The 18,252-nt window shown below is 45.8% G+C and overlaps 1 long non-coding RNA gene across 1 annotated transcript in view; it reads right to left on the bottom strand.

The window, feature by feature from the left end:
* LOC128398262 (uncharacterized) overlaps positions 1-17,291 on the bottom strand; it is a 33,829-nt gene extending 16,538 nt beyond the window's left edge. Inside the window, exon 1 of the long non-coding RNA XR_008327080.1 lies at positions 17,145-17,291. This is a non-coding gene — a long non-coding RNA (uncharacterized LOC128398262). The remainder of the gene's footprint in view (positions 1-17,144) is intronic.
* Between the last annotated feature and the right edge of the window lie 961 nt (positions 17,292-18,252).

Raw genomic sequence — 18,252 nt, 5'->3', positions numbered from 1 at the left:
AGCTGGATATTTGCTATTTTATCTTCTTGCTTCTGCTGCTACTATTTTGGGTGGGTGTGGTTTGTTATCCAGCAACATTTGGAGAGCCGCAGGTTCCTCATCCTGGATATATGGGGAAGGATTGTAACTCAGTGCGAGGGTATCTGTTTTGCATTTGGAAGATGCAACCCTAGTATCTCCAGGCCTGAAACCCTGGAGAACCACTAACAGGCCGGCAGCATAGCCCAGGTGCGGGGAACCTTTAGCTCTCCAGATGTTGCTGAACTACAACTCCCATCAGCCTCAGCAAGGATGGCCAATGGCCAGGGATTATGGGAGTTATAGTTCAGCTTCTGGTTGGCCATAGCTTCCCCATACCTGGGACCAGTGTTTTAACATGGCGGTATTATTATTATTATTATTGGCAGCTTCCAGCAGAATATACAAAAACACAACAGAACATCACAGATTAAAAGCTTCCCAATACAGAGTTGCCTCCAGATGCCTACGGAAGGTTGTATAATTATTTAAACATCTTCCAAAGACCCCAGCAATGTTTTCAGGGTAGCTCAGTGGAAGAACACTTACTTAAAATGCAGAAGATCCCACACTCAATCCCTGGTAGAGAGCCACTGGCGGTCAAGGCTGACAATATTGAGCTAGATTAGGGATGGGAAGTGTGTGGCCCTCCAGGTGTGGCTGGACTCCAAATCCCATCAGCCCTGCTCAGCAGGGCCAAAAGTCAGGGATGATGGGACTTGTAGTCCAACAACATCTGGAGGGCACCAGGTTGGGCAAGGCTATCCTGTGCGAGGGCATGGAGAGACCTGCTGTTCCCTTTTCCTTCCCTAAAATCATAACAACTATGTTGCTTATTATTTACAAAGAGCCTCAAACATACTGCCCAGTATTGAAAGGAAACACCTGTCTCTGAGCAAGGTGAGCGAAGGATCTGACTTTATCTAGGGCAGCTTCTGAATCCTGGCTTCCTATATTGTTGTTTTTCCTGTTGGGATTCTTTTTACAGCTGCACAATAGTCAGAAATTCGTCCATGGGCAGGTTTCCTGTTAAATCTCAGTCTGTCCCCACATTGGTGAAAGGCACAAGAGACGGCTACACCAAGGAATCTTCAAGCTGTAGGTGAGGTGGTCCATTCCTGGGGAGGTACAAACCTCTTCCACCCAACCCCTTGGTGAGCAGCGGTGTACAAAAGAGAGAAGGAATCCAGTTGCAAGCATTATGCCCAGTCTGTTGCAGGCAGAATGGGGAACCTGAGATTCCAGAGTGGGGGAAGTGGCTTCATGTGGGGAAGGGCCCCACGGCACAGTGAGGTACCCACAGAAGGTCCCAGGTTCAGTCTTCAGGTGGGGCTGCCTGAAATCCTGGAGAGCTGCTGCCAGTCAGTGTAGACAATACTGTACTAGATGGACCACTGGTCTGATTGAGTATAAGGCTGTTTCTTATGGCCCCAATTTTTTAAAACGGGGGCCCCTGATATGGCATAAAATGCCTCGAGGGTTCTGTCCTAGCACACTTACTTGGAAATGATGGACTGGAGTCAATAAGATGTCCTTCCAAGAAAACGGATTTAGGCTTTCAGATTATGACTCAGAAGGGAAGCAAGGGATCCCTTAAGAGGTGCTTAGGAGAAGGCTGGAGGGAAGCAGAGAGAGAGAGAGAGAGAAGGAAAGAAAACAGCCAGCATCCTGCATCTAGGTGGTTCACGTCGATGAGTCCATGTCAGCTGCCTTGCTCTGAAATGCAAGCCGTGGTCACGCCCTGCACATGAATCAACAGTGGTGCTCATCTGGAATGCATCTGCTCCAGAGCTCTGGCTCACAGCTGTCATGGAGGGGGTGGCTGCTCCTTCTTTCCTGTCGAGTCTTCAGATGTTGTGGGACAGGTCTCCATCCATCCATATCGGACGCTGAGCAGAACCGCCGCCATCATATTCTTGCCACATTCCCCAACGTCCTCCTCCCTTTCCTGAGTCACCCACATAGGCTTTGGTTTCCACAAGTGGAGAGCATCCTCGCCCACAGAAGGACTGGGACAGGGAATTTCCTAAAGGGCAAGGCAGATTTCCCAGAGTCGGTGTGGTGTGGTGCTTGGAGTGTTGCCCTAAGACCTGAGAGACCTGGTGCGGCGATCACACAGGGTCCCCGGACGTTTAACGGTCTATTGATCCCTGTGCCACCACTGTGCTCGCTTCCCCGCTGCCACCAACCCGTTACTCTCGGGTAAAACGCTGAGTCCAGACAGTTGTTAAAAGTGAACAAAAAAAAACCAAGTTTATTTTACAAACATTAACAAGTTTATGGTTTCTCAGATAATATTCCTGTCAGTATCTTAACTTTAGTTTCTTTACCAGTCTATACCTTCCTAATACCTTCTGTCTGATTATCGCAACTGACTGACTCCTCTTAACAACAATTCTCTCACTCTCTCACATCAGACTAGCCCAACCCACAGACTTATCTTCCCCATCTCTTCTAACTCCAGACTGTCTTCTCAACAACTCTAACTCCTAACTCAAAAAACCCCCTCTGTGCTTAAACCTTATACACAATTAACTCCGCCCCTTGGGTCCCCATTGGTTAGTCATTTTACCATTAGTTAACCCTTTCCTTATGAACCCAGTATGATGTCACACCCCTAGGAGGGCAAACGCCACACCAGGGTTCAAAACCCCAGTCAGCCATGAGGCTAACCAGGTGACCTTGGGCTGGTCGCGCACTCTCAGCCTAAACTCCCTCACTGGGTTGTTGTGAGGATAAAATGGGGAGGAGGAGAATTATGTATGCCACCTTGAGGTCCTTGGATAAAAGGTGGGATAGAAATGCAATAAATAAAATGTTGCTGTCCTTAATAAATCTCCCTGAAAGCTCTACCTGTGCCCTTGGCAGCATGTGCTGTAGCTGGGACAATGGCAGTTCAAATCTCCGCCCCACCACTCAGGGTAACGCATCCTTCAGTTAAAAGCATGAGCTCAGGCTCTTCTCTGAGGAGAAATGGAATGTTTTTTGACTGAGGGTTTGTTTATTTTATGTAAAATATTTCTGAGCTGCCCTTCATCAAAAGATTCCAAAGCCGTGTTGATTAACAGATTGTAAGTAGTTGCTGGAGGCAATGTTTGCCAAACAAGCAGAATGCAATAGATGTGAACCATACACAGTACATATGTGGACAGCGCAAAAGGCAGCCAGGTCCGGCCTGCTGAAACCTTAACCTTTGTCTCTAGCAGACCTGACGTTACAAAAAAGTTGGCTGTACTTTTGGTCAAGAGAAGAATTAAAGTGAAAAATACAGAACAGTTTGCGTCATACCTTCCCCACAGATGTTACTAGACAAAATCCTCTCAAACAAGGGACTGTATGACAACCACTACTTCTTGTGCTTATATAAGAATGTATCAGAGCTGAGACATGCATTTAATCGCTCGTGATATGCATGTCTGGGGGGGGGGGAGATAGAGAGAGAGAGAAAAGATTATTCTACCACTCCCCATAGATTTGGACTGAGAATCCAGAAATTAAAACAAAAAACATGTTTCCCAACTTGTACCTGATCTGCATGCTTTGCTTCTAATGCTTAGGTTGCTGCAGATGTACTTGAATGTGACAATCAAACCATGATTTCAAAGCATCTTTTTGCTGTCTTGAAGTCAAACTTAGGTTTTGACCTGAATAACTCACAGCATTTATTTATTGATTGATATTGCATTTCTATACCCCTTTCCTCCAAGGAGCTCAAGGCTGTGTACACAAACATCTCCCCCTTCTCCATTTTATCTTCACAACAACCTTGTGAGGTAGGTTAGGCTGAGAGATAGTGACTAGCCCAAGGTCTCACAGTGAGAATTTTAACCCAGGTCTCCCAGGTCCTAGTCTGACACACTAACCACCACACCACACTAGGTCCCACACGATGCATTTTGCTATGGACCACCTTTCTTTGCAAATGTCAAAGGCAGGTATTTAGGGGTGGGTGAGCATCCTGTTGCTTGCCCCAAATGGGGCTGAGTCATTGCCTGGGGAAGGTCTGCTAGGAAGGTCCTAGCTCAGTGGTAGAGCATCCGCTTTGCTTTCAGGAGGCTCCAGGTTCAATTCCCGGCATCTCCACCCTGGGCTTGGACTGTCCCCTCCTTGGAAGCTTGAAGAGTTGCTGCCCATCAGTGTAGACAGTGCTGTGCTAGATGGACCAGTGGTCTGATTCAGTACAGGGCAGCTTCCTTTGTCCCTACGTACCGTCTGCCTCCTCCCCATCTCTCAAGGCAAGTGACTGAGGCCCTCGTGCAAGGAGGGGGCAGCGGTAGCAGCACCTTTGAGTCCTTTCCTTTGAGCATCACCATTCTATGATGCTAATAAGATGCTTTCTTTTTTGCCGGTTCCAAACACAAGTTTGCCAGTCCCTTGAGACAGGGATCCGCAGAATAAACTCTGGAGCCAGAGTGGAGTCTTTAATAAAGGTTCAGTGTGACTCACACTGATGAGTCTTGTTCTTAATTGCCCGGGTAAACTGCACAAACAATTCGCTTTGAAGGAACGGCCTCTCAGATCTCCTGTTGAATTTGTGGAAGACCCAGGAAAGGATGGAACGCAACCTCGTAAGCTTTGTAAAAACTGAACAAACTGAACAAAACAAACAAACAAAATCTGGACAGCAATGTTGGACACCCCACCCCATAAGTGGCTCCCTGGATTTTTGGACGCTGCTTTCAGGTTTGTTTCCAGAAGCTTAATTCTCATACCACTCTGTGGCCACCTCTCTCTTTCTCTGCTGGCAGAGGCAAGCTTGCTGGCTGAGATCCAGGATTCACATCCCTGAACCAGCTTTTGACCCAAATTGTTGAAGTCAAATTTGAGAGGAGAGAGAACAGCGATCTCTAATCGGAGATACTGGTTGGGGAGAGGGGAGGATTGTTACCATGAAAAAGGAAGGAAGACCCTTAGGTACCCTTGCTGAGAATCTCATAATGCCAGCAACAATAAGGGTTGGTGCTGTTTGAGTGGAGCAGCCTTCCTCAATGTGGTGCCCTCAAGAGCAAGCGCTGGCTGGGCCAGGTAGGAGCTGCAGCAGCAACCCCATGGAGGGCATAACCCTTTCTTCCGTCATTGCAATAATTTTTGGCAACAAGAGCAGCGGTGTAATGCACAAAAGACCATTCTGGTTTTGGATTGCTCTCAAGTTATGCCCATAAGGAAATCTGCACAAATGAAAAAGCAGGCTCTATTCATCATTCAGGTTTCAGGTGCCCCCTGTGAGCCCAACTGCCCTTTATTAGGTCATGTCCAGAAATATGGGGTGGGCGCTTCTCTTGTTTTCCTTGGTAAGGATGGGGAGTTTATCGTGCATTCTTTTTTTACTCCTCCTGGCTTTGGTTTTGGAAAGAAAATATTTGGAGCAGAAGTAATTATTGTTCTCACCTCCAGCAGAGTGACTAGAGGTTCTTGGCCAGTGGTGGGGAACCTCCCCATAGCTCAGAGGGAGAGCATCTGCTTTACATGCACAAAAGTCCCTTGTTCAATCCCAGATAGGGCTGGGAAAGTGTCTTGCCTGAAACCCTGGACAGCAGCTGAACTAAGAGGGGCCAACGGTATAAGCCAGCTTTCTGTGGCCCCTTGTGGCCCTCCAGGCCCCTCTCTCTGGCCCTCAGAACTCTCCCCAGGACACACCCCTCACTGGTCCCCCTCACCCCCCTGAGTGTTTTGCATGTCCTTGAACCCCAATAATGCTTCTTGCCTGTCTGGATGGAGGACAGTAGCATGTGTCGAAAACCAGGCTATGGTACAAATTTACATACGTTGCTCCACCAACTTTTCCTGTTAGCCCCTCCCACTACTGGCATGTGGCCCTCCAGAGGCTTGCCGAGAAGGTCATGTGGCCCTTGGGTGAAAAAGTGACCACTCCCAATCTTGATGCAGAAGAGGCTGAGAAGGAAGCCACCCTCCCAAAGGATGGACAGCACCCACCTAGTACCACGATTGGCACTCCTTTGTGCCAATCCGAGGCCCTTATGCCAGATCACCTGACAAGTTGCAGCTCTGCTGCAGTAACACAGAGCTGGGCCATGAGCCAGAGAAAGCATCAGCAAATGCTCCTCTATCATCCCGTTTTGCCTTGTGGTGGCTTGTTACCTTTAATGGGCTTGAGGCTTTTTCTGGATTCGCGAAATCAAGGCCTTGCGCTGACACTTCAAACTCTCATTCCTTCCCTGGGATTCCTGTTAATTTCTTTCTTCCCTGTTCCTTATGGTTCCCGGTTCGGGAGGAAGGCCACCATCGTGCCCCTCTCCCTTAGTATTTAAGCCATCTCTCTTGTTACCTCACTGGGCTCAGTCCATAGGCACTCACTATGCATGGCTGATAGATGGGAATGCCAGTTTGCACAATGACCCAAGATTAAGTAAGAAAACGCAAGTAAGAAAACTTAACATGCCTGATGAAATTAAAAAAAAAAAGTCTTGTGGAAGTTCAACAGGAAGTGGGCCTGGCTGACAGAATAAGAATTAAATAGAGGGTCAGGCCATCTAACCCAGTGTTTCCTGCTCAGACTGGCAGCAGCTGTCCAAGGTCTCTCAGGTCAAGAAAGGGCTCTTCCATCAGCCACTTCCTGTTTCTTTGTAACTGGAGATGCAAGTAACTGAACCCAGAACTGTCCACGAGGAAAGACTGTGCTCTGCAAACCGCAACCCCCTCAGCAATAATATGTGAAGAAGAGGGATTTGCTGCCAAACTGGTAAAACACATCGAAAGTGCCTGTGAGGAACACAGAGGGGAGGAGACCCAACCCCCACAGAGGTCTCTTTTTTTGCCTAATTAAAGGAAGGGTTTCTCACGGGACGAGGCACAATCCTTTGCACCCTTTCCCAGGACTTCTTCTTTCACTGTGAAGAACAATCCCACTCGGCTGTGAACTTCAAGGAGCGAAAAGGAATTAAATAGCGCCTCTGTTTGTGTCGGCCTTCACCTTGGCTGCTCTCTTGCAAGCGGGGCCTGTTTCCTTTCCCAAGGCACAACAGGCAAATGAGGTGGAGGGGGAGTGAAATATCTCTTCCTGCTTCCTGGGTATTGTGGTTCACCATCACGTCAAAGAAGATTTTTAACCACTCTCCCCTCCATTGCTCCCTGTAGCCTCAGGGTGAGCGTTCATCACCCAAGTCCAGTGACTGGGCTTTGTACCTGGAGCTGGAGTATGCCTTGATTGGAACAGCTATTGGTTTTGTTTTGTTTTATCAGCTGCCTGGTTTTCAGTTTGAAAGCAAGCTTCCAAAGCAGGTGGCAGGATGATTTAAAAGATAAAGCACACAAAAGGATGTATAATAAATTAAATTGAATGCACAACAACAATAAATAATAGTAAGGGCTCAGTAATAATAATAATAATACAAACAGCAAGATGAAAACAGAGGCAAGATACGAATTGCAGAACCAGGGTGAAATACCATATTTTTCACCCTATAGGACACACTTTTCCCCCTCCAAAAATGAAGGGGAAATGTGTGTGCGTCCTATGGGGTGAATGCAGGCTTTCACTGAAGCCTGGAGAGTGAGAGGGGTCGGTGCGCACCGACCCCTTTTGCTCTCCAGGCTTCGTGTAGTTCTCCGCAAGGCGCGGGAGCCCGGTGCTGGGCTCCCGCGGCTTGCGGAGAGTTGCCTGCATGCTGAAGCCTGGGCGCGCTGAGGCTTCGAGCTTCGCGCAGCTCTCCGCAAGCTGTGGGAGCCCGGCGCCAGGCTCCCACGGCTTGCAGAGAGTTGCCTGTTCTGGGGGCTGGGGTCGGGGGAAGCTCGGGCCTCCCCGGCCCCAGCCCCGCGCCTGGGGGGGAAATAAATTTTTTTCCCTTTATTTCCCCCCCCAAAAAAACAAAAACTAGGTGCGCCTTATGGGACGGTGCGTCCTATAGGGCGAAAAATATGGTACCATAGGAATAAAATCATTTGGCATTAAATCATCAGGGCATTCTCTTGGCAAGAAAACTGACTAAAATGCCTGGATGAATAAAAACGAAGACGTCAGCTTGATCTGGCGCCTGGAACTTAAAAGTGAGACTCCATTGTCATAAGTCAGGTGCCACCACTAAGAAGGCCCTTTCCCCGGTTACTCGCCACTGAAGACAGGGCACTACTGAGGCAACGAAGATACTAGTTCTGAGGCAGGGTCATGCGGAAGAAGGTAGTCTTTCAAGTTCCAGAGACCCAAGCCTTCTGTCTTCTCACAGAGAGAATATCTGTCCAGAAAGGTTTGCCCATTTGTGTGAGTGAAGGGGGCTGTGGGGGCTGCATTTGCACTAGTGGTACAGGAGCATGTTAAGCAGTATATAAAAGCTTGAAATAAATAAAATAAATATAAACATGCACCGACTACAGTGGTACCTCAGGTTACATACGCTTCAGGTTACATACGCTTCAAGTTACAGACTCCGCTAACCCAGAAATAGTGCTTCAGGTTAAGAACTTTGCTTCAGGATGAGAACAGAAATCGTGCTCCGGCGGCGCGGCGGCAGCAGGAGGCCCCATTAGCTAAAATGGTGCTTCAGGTTAAGAACAGTTTCAGGTTAAGAACGGACCTCCGGAACGATTTAAGTACTTAACCTGAGGTACCACTGTACTTAATTTCCAAATTGTATTAATCGTGTGAAGAAATATGATAAATATGAACAAATATGGGGGAATTCTGATCATAAATAACACCGAGTTTTGCTATTTAAATGTAATTGGGTTTGTTTGTCTTTGAAGAAAGTTTTGAATCTGGATTTTACAGTTCCTCTTCAATGCCAGCCGCAGAGTTCCACACTCCTAAGCTATCTCCCCTTGGCTCTCTTTATTAGCTGCTGGAATTGATTTGGTTTGGTTTTTCCGGGAAACTACGGCGAGATGCTGCAGTGTTTTGCAACCACTGCCTGGCATGGCCCAGCAGGCCCCTGCCAGCCGGGCCACCTGCGCTGGTTTCAGTGACGTCAAATGAGTCCCAGAAATGCTGACATCTGCTCCTGAGGTTTGCCGCTAAAGTGCTTTTCTTTAGATACGCCAGTCAAGGGACTTTACCTGGAGCGTTGCTTGGAAAAAATGTTTGAAGTTTCTATAGAAGGCATTTAGGAAAAACTTACCCAACAAAAAATCTGGGCTTTGCTCCTCGGCCAAGTCTTACGCACGCTTGGCCTCCTCCTCCTCCTCGTCTCGTTTCAAAGTTATCTTGTTTCTCCAACAGAGGGACTCCCCATGGCCATCAATCTGAATGAGGTTGACACACCTCCCCATAGGCCTGTATTTCAGCTGTTCATAAATTGGCAAGTTTTATTGTCCATTTTGATTGCTCTGCAGCCAGGGGGTGGGGTGGGGGAAATGTCAAAACTTTTTCGCCTTGTTCAACTGGAGAAACACGTAGCTGCCCGGTAATGTAATGAGTTCTGTTAAGGGAACTTAAGAGTTTTTTCTCTCTCAAACATAGAAATCAGTGCCTATATTGACTTCTCTGCCTAGGAAAGCCAACATGCTCAGAGGTTACAAGTACCCCAACAAATGCTTCGGTCCCGATTCCCTGGGACAAAAGTGTCAATGATAGACAGTCTAGCCTCCGAAGGCAGGTGCAAAAGTTGTGTGTGACTTTTTGTAGATTCGCTGCTTGCTTGCCTATTTCAAAACGGTATACCCTGCGTTTCTTTGTGACTAAACCAAATTAAACATATTGGTAATTGCTGATCACAAACAGACACAGGATATAGCAGCAGAGCAGACATTAAAATAGCTATGCAAATGTACAACAATGCCCTCAAAACTGCCTCAGCCAATCTCAAAAGCTTTCTGGAAAAGCCACATCTTCACACTGCTTCTGAAGGGATACAAAGGAAAATGACTTACCGTATTTTTTGCTCTATAAGACACACTTTTTCCCTCCTAAAAAGTAAGGGGAAATGTGTGTGCGTCTTATGGCACGAATGCAGGCTGCACAGCTATCACAGAAGCCAGAACAGCAAGAGGGATTGCTGCTTTCACTGCGCAGTGATCCCTTTTGCTGTTCTGGCTTCTGAGATTCAGATTTTTTTTTTTCTTGTTTTCCTCCTCCAAAAACTAGGTGCGTCTTGTGGTCTGGTGTGTCTTATAGAGCGGAAAATACGGTATATGTCAGACCATAGATCCACCTCGCCCAATACTGTCAACCCCGACTGGTAGCAGCTCCCCTGAGTATCAGGCAGCAGTCTCTCCCACTTCTACCAGGAGACTGAACTCGAGACTTTTTGCATGCTTTCACACAGAATCATAGAATTGTAGAGTTGGAAGGGACCACAAGGGTCATCTAGTCCAACCCCCTGCATTGCAAGAAACTTTTGCCCAACGTAGAGCTCGAACCCACAACCTCGAGAGTAAGAGTCTCATGCTCTACCAACTGAGCCATCTCAGCTGTGCATCAGCACTGGCAACTGATCTGTGGTTAGGGTGAGAATCATGGAACATTTCCTGTCCTTCCTAGATTTATAGGCCACTTTTCTACTGAAGCACTTGTGGCACTTTGCAGTTTTAAGTATTGACACACTGTCCAAGATGCAGGAAAGGAAAGGTTGTGGGAACTGGAGGGTTGTGGGGGAAGAAGAAAAAGAGGGAAAATAAGAAAATCCAGGTACCAACTTTTTCTTACCATTCCATTGGCCTGATGACATAATGAGGTTGCATAATGTGGGTGCAATGAATGGTCACTGCAGCAAATCCACTTTTTAAGAAAAGGCTTTTTTTTGGAGTTACGGAAGTGACAAGAAAATGCATCGAAAAGTTTGGGAGGGATGAGTAAAAACATATACACACCTTGGAAGCAAATCACAATGAATGCTCAACAAACAGGTGTTTTGGAAGACCCCTTAAGGAGATAATAAATGGAAGTGTCAACAAAATGCAGAGTAAAACTTTCATGTGTGAGTTAAAATCACAATCTTGCTCGTTCATTTATGTGCAACTCAGGCTCAGGGGTTGACACAATTCCCTTAACATTTGTTTGCCCCACATCCTGCTTTTTAATCTGTGATAGCAGCTTGCCACACACCTATTTTTACAGCACATTATGAAAGCCAAGAGGTATAAACAAATCTTTTCAAACAATATTCCTTTCATTTATGACATGGAAAACAGACCTGCAAGATAGCCTAATTCCCTCACCCTAAAACCCCGTTACATTTTAATTTATCTATCAATCCATCAGATTTTACCCATCAGATTTATGTCATAAAAATCACAATGAAATTGTTATCTAATGGCTCCTAATAAATGTCAAAAAATAACTTGTGGATGGTCATTTGAAATATATTGGAAGTCATTAAACATCAATTAAACTATGTTTTACTAATACTTTATTACAGTCTTTTCAACTGAACTGCGAGGATGGGAAAAGATTTGCTGGCTGCTTTATTTAAGTCAAGACATTGTAAAAGTTCTTACTGCTTTCACTATCAAATGTATTGATTCCGCTCAAATTTTCTCCTAGGAGAATTGCTGACAGCTGTTCCTTACAAACAATCCTGATGGCAGAGAACTGCAGGAGGGTGTTCTGTGGCTCCACCTCACTTAACCACAGGGAAAGCTGCTAAGGGGCTCTTCCCTTAAAAAATTAGGACCAATAAAATTGACACCTGGGTCTCAGCCACCACTCACCTGTAGAAATGGTACCTGGAATGTCCCTTCAGAAAGCAGGTGGGAGGGTTGTGTGGCTGAATGCTTATAGGTGTGTGAGGCTGTGTTAAAAAATGGTTTTTAAAAGATGGGGCACCGCACCCTTGGACTACTCCAGAAAATGTCCACCCACCCAAACTTTCAGCCCCTGAACTTCAGGGAGGCCCACACACACACCTCATGAATATGCAAAAGACAAGCTGTACTAAATACAGAGCGGAAGACAGCATAGACCACACTGCCCTATAAGAAGTCAGACAGAGACATGGTAGGCAAGGGAGCACTGAAGGACCTTGAAAAGGCGGGGGGGGGGAATCACACCCAAACCTGCAGCTAAGAGGCCCATTGCAAAAACTAGTGGAGTGGCCTTGACCTCCCTGTGTTTGAGCAATGCTAGCTTCCTGTCCATGCTTTGTTGCTGCAGATCCACACCCTGTTCCACACCCATCCTGAAGTGGTTCCGTTTAGGAAAGACAATCTTGCATCCTTTTTTCGAGCTCAAAGGGGCAGCAGATCCAAAAGCCCTGGGGCTTAGCCCCCCCGCCAGACATCCCCTTACAAGACCCCTAGAATGCAAGAGTTGGAAGAGTCACTGGAGTTCACCTAGTCTCACCCCTTGCTCAGAGCAGAGATCTACAGCTGCAGCATCCCGGACAGCTGCTGTCCTTCTTCTGCTTAAATGCCTTCAGCCCACTGTCTGTTCTACTACCAAAGAGCTCTAAATCAAGAATAACTGTAAAGTTGTAGGTTAGCTGGATGCTGGAGGAACCATGCGGCCATTCGTTCACACATTTGTGCATTTATTTTGTGCATGTATTCCCTGCCCTGATGCCATCTTGGCACTTGAAAGGTGGCATTAATGAGGTTCCCAGGTAGTCTCCCGTGCAGACACTGACCAGACCTGCAAGGTGGCAGCCCTCACCTCATGCCTCGAGACATTCCAGACCAATCACAGATCTGGGCCCAGTCACTGCGCAGCATCAGAGTCACTTTCCAGCCATATCCACAGAGCGCCAAGCTGATTGCCTAGCCTGACCCTTAGATGCTTTTCATCTTGATAGCCTTAGCAGGGCTACTGCCTCTCAGCATCAGCACATACACAACCCATCTCCCATACATGGAATACTAGGACTGCGTGACCTTACTAGACAACTTTTGAGGATCACTAAACTAGTGTTTTTTCAAAGGGCTTTGAATACTTGCAATAAAGGCTGGTGCTATTGGGGAGTGTTACTATTATTGGGGAATATCTCATGCTGTGGATGGCATGAGCTGATGGGGAGGAAGATAACTTCTACACAGTGAGCAAAGTAAGCAACCCATCATTTTGTTATACAAGTAGCTATTAGCATTCAATAATACTCTATTGTGTCAGTGTACATATGTGTCATTATCCTCCACTTTCCTCCGCTGCTCCTTGAATTATTACTATGGCTACACTCCCCCCCTCCCCTCCCTCCCCATTTCTTCTTCCGTAAATTAGCAAGTAATAGATCTCTGTTAACTAAAGCTAAACAACCCTTCAACCTCCTTCTCCGTGATAAAGCTGTAGACGAGAGCATTTCGCTGCAAAAATAGTAAATAGGCACCATATGTCATCAGCAGAACTAATGTCTCCACATACATGTAAACCTGGGCTAATGGGCCCTGCCAAAATATTTTAAACCATCTGTTTTGACTTAGCTGTTTTTGAGAAATTATGTTTATCATGCTAATTTATTTTGCTGTCAACAGCACCAAGTGAGACAGTTGCTGCTAAACAACATCATTATATATATCGCATTTCTGGCACAATACCAGCAGGCTTTTGCTTCTCTTGTTCAAAATGCGACCGGAATAAGTAAGCAGTAACGTTGTCAGCATATTTAAAGATCTAGCACGGGGTCGTAATGCATCTGCCTGGATCTGCAGTGTTCCAGCAAGGGGGTGCTGGCGCAGAGCAGTCCTTAAGGATGGGCACCAGGGCAGCCTCAGGAGGAACGGCAGGAGAGGTGCCACAGGTGGCCCAGGAAGTGGGCATCTGCACAGCAGACCTGGAGAAAGAACAGAAGGGCCCTGCACGCATGGATGAGGTGACACAGAATCAGGTTTACACTTCTGTCTGTCTTCCTGCACTGCATGGCACTGATGCTTTCTCTGTGGGCACTGGGGCTGCATGCACACCATAGAACTGAAACAGGCCAGCGACCATCTGGCCCAGCATCTTGCTCTCACAACAGACAATGCCAAGCCCCCAAGCAGGATACGAATGCAACAGCCCTCTTGCCCACCTGTGAAAGATACCCAACAACAGGTATTCAGAGGCATAATGCTTCTAACTATGGTGGTGGAACACAGTCAACCTGGCTGGTGATAGCCATGGAGAGCCTTGCCCCCCTGTGAATTTGCCTCATTCTGACTTGAAGCCATCCAAGTTGGTGGCCATCACTGCCTCCTGTGGCAGTGAGTTCCCCAGTTTAACTATGCGCTCTGTGAAGAGCTGCTTTCTTATATCTGCCCAGAATCTGCCAGCATCCAGGTCCATTGGACACTCACAAGTTCTAGTGTTTTGAGAGAGGCAGAAAAACGTTTCTCTGTCTTCTTTCTCCCTGCCATGCATAATTTTTATAAATTTCTGCTATGTCACAACTTACTTCTTTGCTAAGCTAAAAAAGTCCCAAATGCTATAACTTTTCCACATACAGTGGTCCCTCGGGTTAAGAACTTAATTCGTTCCGGAGGTCCGTTCTTAACCTGAAACTGTTCTTAACCTGAGGTACCACATTAGCTAATGGGGCCTCCCGCAACCGCCGCAGCACGATTTCTGTTCTCATCCTGAAGCAAAGTTTTTAACCCGAGGTACTATTTCTGGGTTAGCGGAGTCTGTAACCTGAAGCGTCTGTAACCTGAAGCATCTGTAACCCAAGGTACCACTGTATGAGAGTTACTCCACCCACATGATCAGTTTGGTTGCCGTTTTCAAACTCCACAGTATCTATTGAGGGTGGGGGAGGCATTTGAAGCATGTCTATAGAACATGACTTTCCCCCCAAAGGACTGCTGGGAGTTAGTTTAGAAATTGATCAGTTATAAGATGACAAATTGTGGGATCATTACGCATTTGCCTTGCAAATGTGTACATGGAACGTTTATGACAAAGGCCATTGAAGAAGAACCTTCCGAAAACGTGTCTAACGGCGTTTCCCCCATTTGAGCGTATCCACACTCTAGTCTTGGTTTTAGGCTTGTTTGTTTGTTTAATAAATTTTTATTGATTTTCCAACACATTTTAAAAGACAATACAAAACAATACAAAAACAAACAAACATATAAACACGTATAATTTCTTAACTTTCTTTTCCTTAAGCCTTCTTTCAGCGACTTCCCCATACCTCCTTTTTCTGCATCCCTGTTTTAAATCTTTCCAGCAACCCCTAATTTTAATTACTTATAACACTTCCTTTAAGTCCTTTTTCTCATATCCAATTGTTTATCGCTGCAATTCTATTTTGCATTACTCAAAACATTTTAACACTCATTAATTTTACAACAGTTCTTAAGATAAACTTTAAATTTCTTCCAATCTTCTTCCACCGTCTCTTTCCCTTGGTCGCGGATTCTGCCGGTCATCTCAGCCAGTCCCATGTAATCAATCACCTTCGTCTGCCATTCTTCCAGTGTGGGTAGTTCTTGTGTCTTCCAGTACTTTGCTAAAAGTACTCTTGCTGCTGTTGTCGCATACATAAAAAACATCCTATCTTTCTTTGACACCAATTGGCCTACCATGCCCAGGAGAAAGGCTTCTGGTTTCTTCACAAAAGTGCATTTAAGCACCTTTTTCATTTCATTATAAATCCTTTCCCAGAAAGCCTTAATCTTTGGGCACGTCCACCAAAGGTGATAAAAAGTACCTTCAGTTTCATTACATTTCCAGCATTTGTTATTGGGCAAGTGATAAATTTTTGCAAGCTTGACTGGGGTCATGTACCACCTATAAATCATTTTCATAATGTTCTCTCTTAAGGCGGTTTTAGGCTTGTTTGACTGCCTCGGAGACTGTGCGGATGCTAGGACGCTTAATTGCCACAACGTGTCGTGTCTGATCCAGACCCAAGCCACGACTCCCGACTCCTCTAATGACACAAAGTCTTAACGATCTCGTGGGGCCTCCTGACTTTGGTTTCCACCTCACTGATTATGTCATAGTTTAACAGCAAAAATAAAAATTTTAAAAAGTTGTGCATCATATTTGCTGTATTACCTAATGTTTCCTGCTCTTTGCTACCATCTGGGTTCAGATTAGAGATTGTTTCTTTTTGGGTTTCCTGCAGCATCTCTTCCCCACCCCCACTCAGCAAAATAGTCAGCATCTTGGACAGGATATATATTAAAGGAACCAGAAGTCTCTCTGGCCATTTTAAAGAGGTTAATTCTCAGACACTGGATATACACAAACATCCCCATGCTATCTAACAGATAAGGCAGTCATGCTGTACTTAGCTGGTTTCCTCGCTCTAACAAGGAGCGTTTGTGCTGGGTTGCCAAGGAAGTCACTGTTTCTGTGTATCCACTACACTGCCAACCTTTGTCAAGTCATGCTAATGCCAGAACGGAAAAGGCTCCACTGTGTCAGATGTCTTTTCCGGGGGGGGGGGGGGAGGAAGAGACAGCATCTCACTCCATCTAGCAGCATGTTAATATGGGTGTTGTATTCCGAGAGCTAAAGGTGTTAACAACACCAGTGAGAGCCCAGCTAAATATCTAGCACTACTTATCTCTTATCTGGTATAAAGAAGGCTGATCGCTGAAGAATTGATGCTTCTGAATTATGGTGCTGGAGAAGACTCTTGAGAGTCCCATGGACTGCAAGAAGAACAAACCTCTCCATTCTTAAGGAAATCAGCCCTGAGTGCTCACTGGAAGGACAGATTCTGAAGCTGAGGCTCCAATACTCTGGCCACCTCATGAGAAAAGAAGACTCCCTGGAAAAGACCCTGATGTTGGGAAAGATGGAGGGCACAAGGAGAAGGGGACGACAGAGGACAAGATGGCTGGGCAGTGTTCTCGAAGCTACCAGCATGAGTTTGACCAAACTGCGGGAGGCAGTGGAAGACAGGAGTGCCTGGCGTGCTCTGGTCCATGGGGTCACAAAGAGTCGGACATGACTAAACAACAACAACAACAACAACAACTTATCTAGTCTGCTGGAATAGACTCTGTTGGGAGGTTGTGGACTCTCCTTCCTTGCAGATTTTTTTAAGTAAAGGTTGGATGGCCATCTGTCATAGGTGCTTAAGTTGAGATTCCTGCATTGCAGCGGGCTGGACTAGATGGCCCTTGGGGTCCCTTCAAATCCCACAATTCTGTGATTCTATGATTCTGAAAAACATATGCTGTGTGATTTTGCTTACCCAATTCACAACAAGATGCCATTACGATGCTCAGATGGGGCTATCCTGGATCCCACCCCTTCCATTTGACATTTGTATATCAGCTAGCACCCCTCTGCTTTGACGGCACAGAAAACTCACCAGCTTCTGTCTCAAGGCTGCTCCTTCCACTGCAGATTCTCCCAACATTTTTGACACAGTCAAGTTTGAAGATGAGCCTTCTTTTTTCAAGCGCGCCCTCACATTGCGAGGCGTAGTATTACAACTTTGGGCCGGACTTCTATTTTCTATTTTGCAAATGCTAGACAAAAAAAGCACATGAAGGCATATTCAGAAATAACATTGGCCAGGAGATCTGTTCGTCCATTTATGTACCGTCATTCCCAACTATCCATATTTTCCATTACTACAAGTTCATGGTCTCCTTGAGTTTGGGGAACCTTCCTAACTCCTGCAGGTGATTCAGTAACAACCCAAAATGGGCATCCCATGAATGACTCCAAATAGTTCCACTGATCAAACTGACTGCACTATATGCTTGATATATTGACTCAAAAAGGGCAGGTATGAAGTAGGGAGAGGCAAGCTCCCCAAGGAAATGCGTCACTCTTGCAAGCTTCCTCTTCAGCTGATTGGTTTACTCTGCCTGGGATCTGGAGAAGAATGGAAGGACACCTTTTGCTGGCTGTTTAATAAAAATGCAAACTCAAGTGATTATATATATTCATATCCTTATCCTACACATTAAGACCACTTCCTTGTTAAGCCAGGAAGGACATAATAAGGGATCTTAAGTTCACACTGCAGGACATCCAGACAGGAGACATTCCCTGCCTAAATCTAGTTATCCTACACCAGACATCTGCTAGGAAGTTTGTTCAGCTGGGCAAACATGCAAGATATACAAAAGGAAGACTCTTTTAAACAATGGAGTGTGAACAGAGCTTTTCATTTGCATGAGCTACTCTATAGACAAGAAAATGGAAAGCTATAATAATAATAATAATAATAATAATAATAATAATAATAAATTTATTATTCATTATTATTATTATCATTATTATCATCATTATCATTATTATTCCCTACCTTCACCCTAAGGTCCCAGGGCAGGTTACAACAATTAAAACACAACGTTAAAAAACTTCTGCAGCTGACACACACCATCACAGTCTTTCCGCCTCCTTAAGACCTAGGAATCTCGTTGCCTGAAGCTTTACCCTGGGAAGTCACAGAGGGAAGTCACCTT

This window comes from Podarcis raffonei, chromosome 12 (genome assembly GCF_027172205.1).
Source record: "Podarcis raffonei isolate rPodRaf1 chromosome 12, rPodRaf1.pri, whole genome shotgun sequence".
NCBI lineage: Eukaryota > Metazoa > Chordata > Lepidosauria > Squamata > Lacertidae > Podarcis > Podarcis raffonei.
The sequence above is the reverse complement of the archived record's forward strand: the minus strand, read 5'-3'. Positions and strand labels throughout refer to the sequence as shown.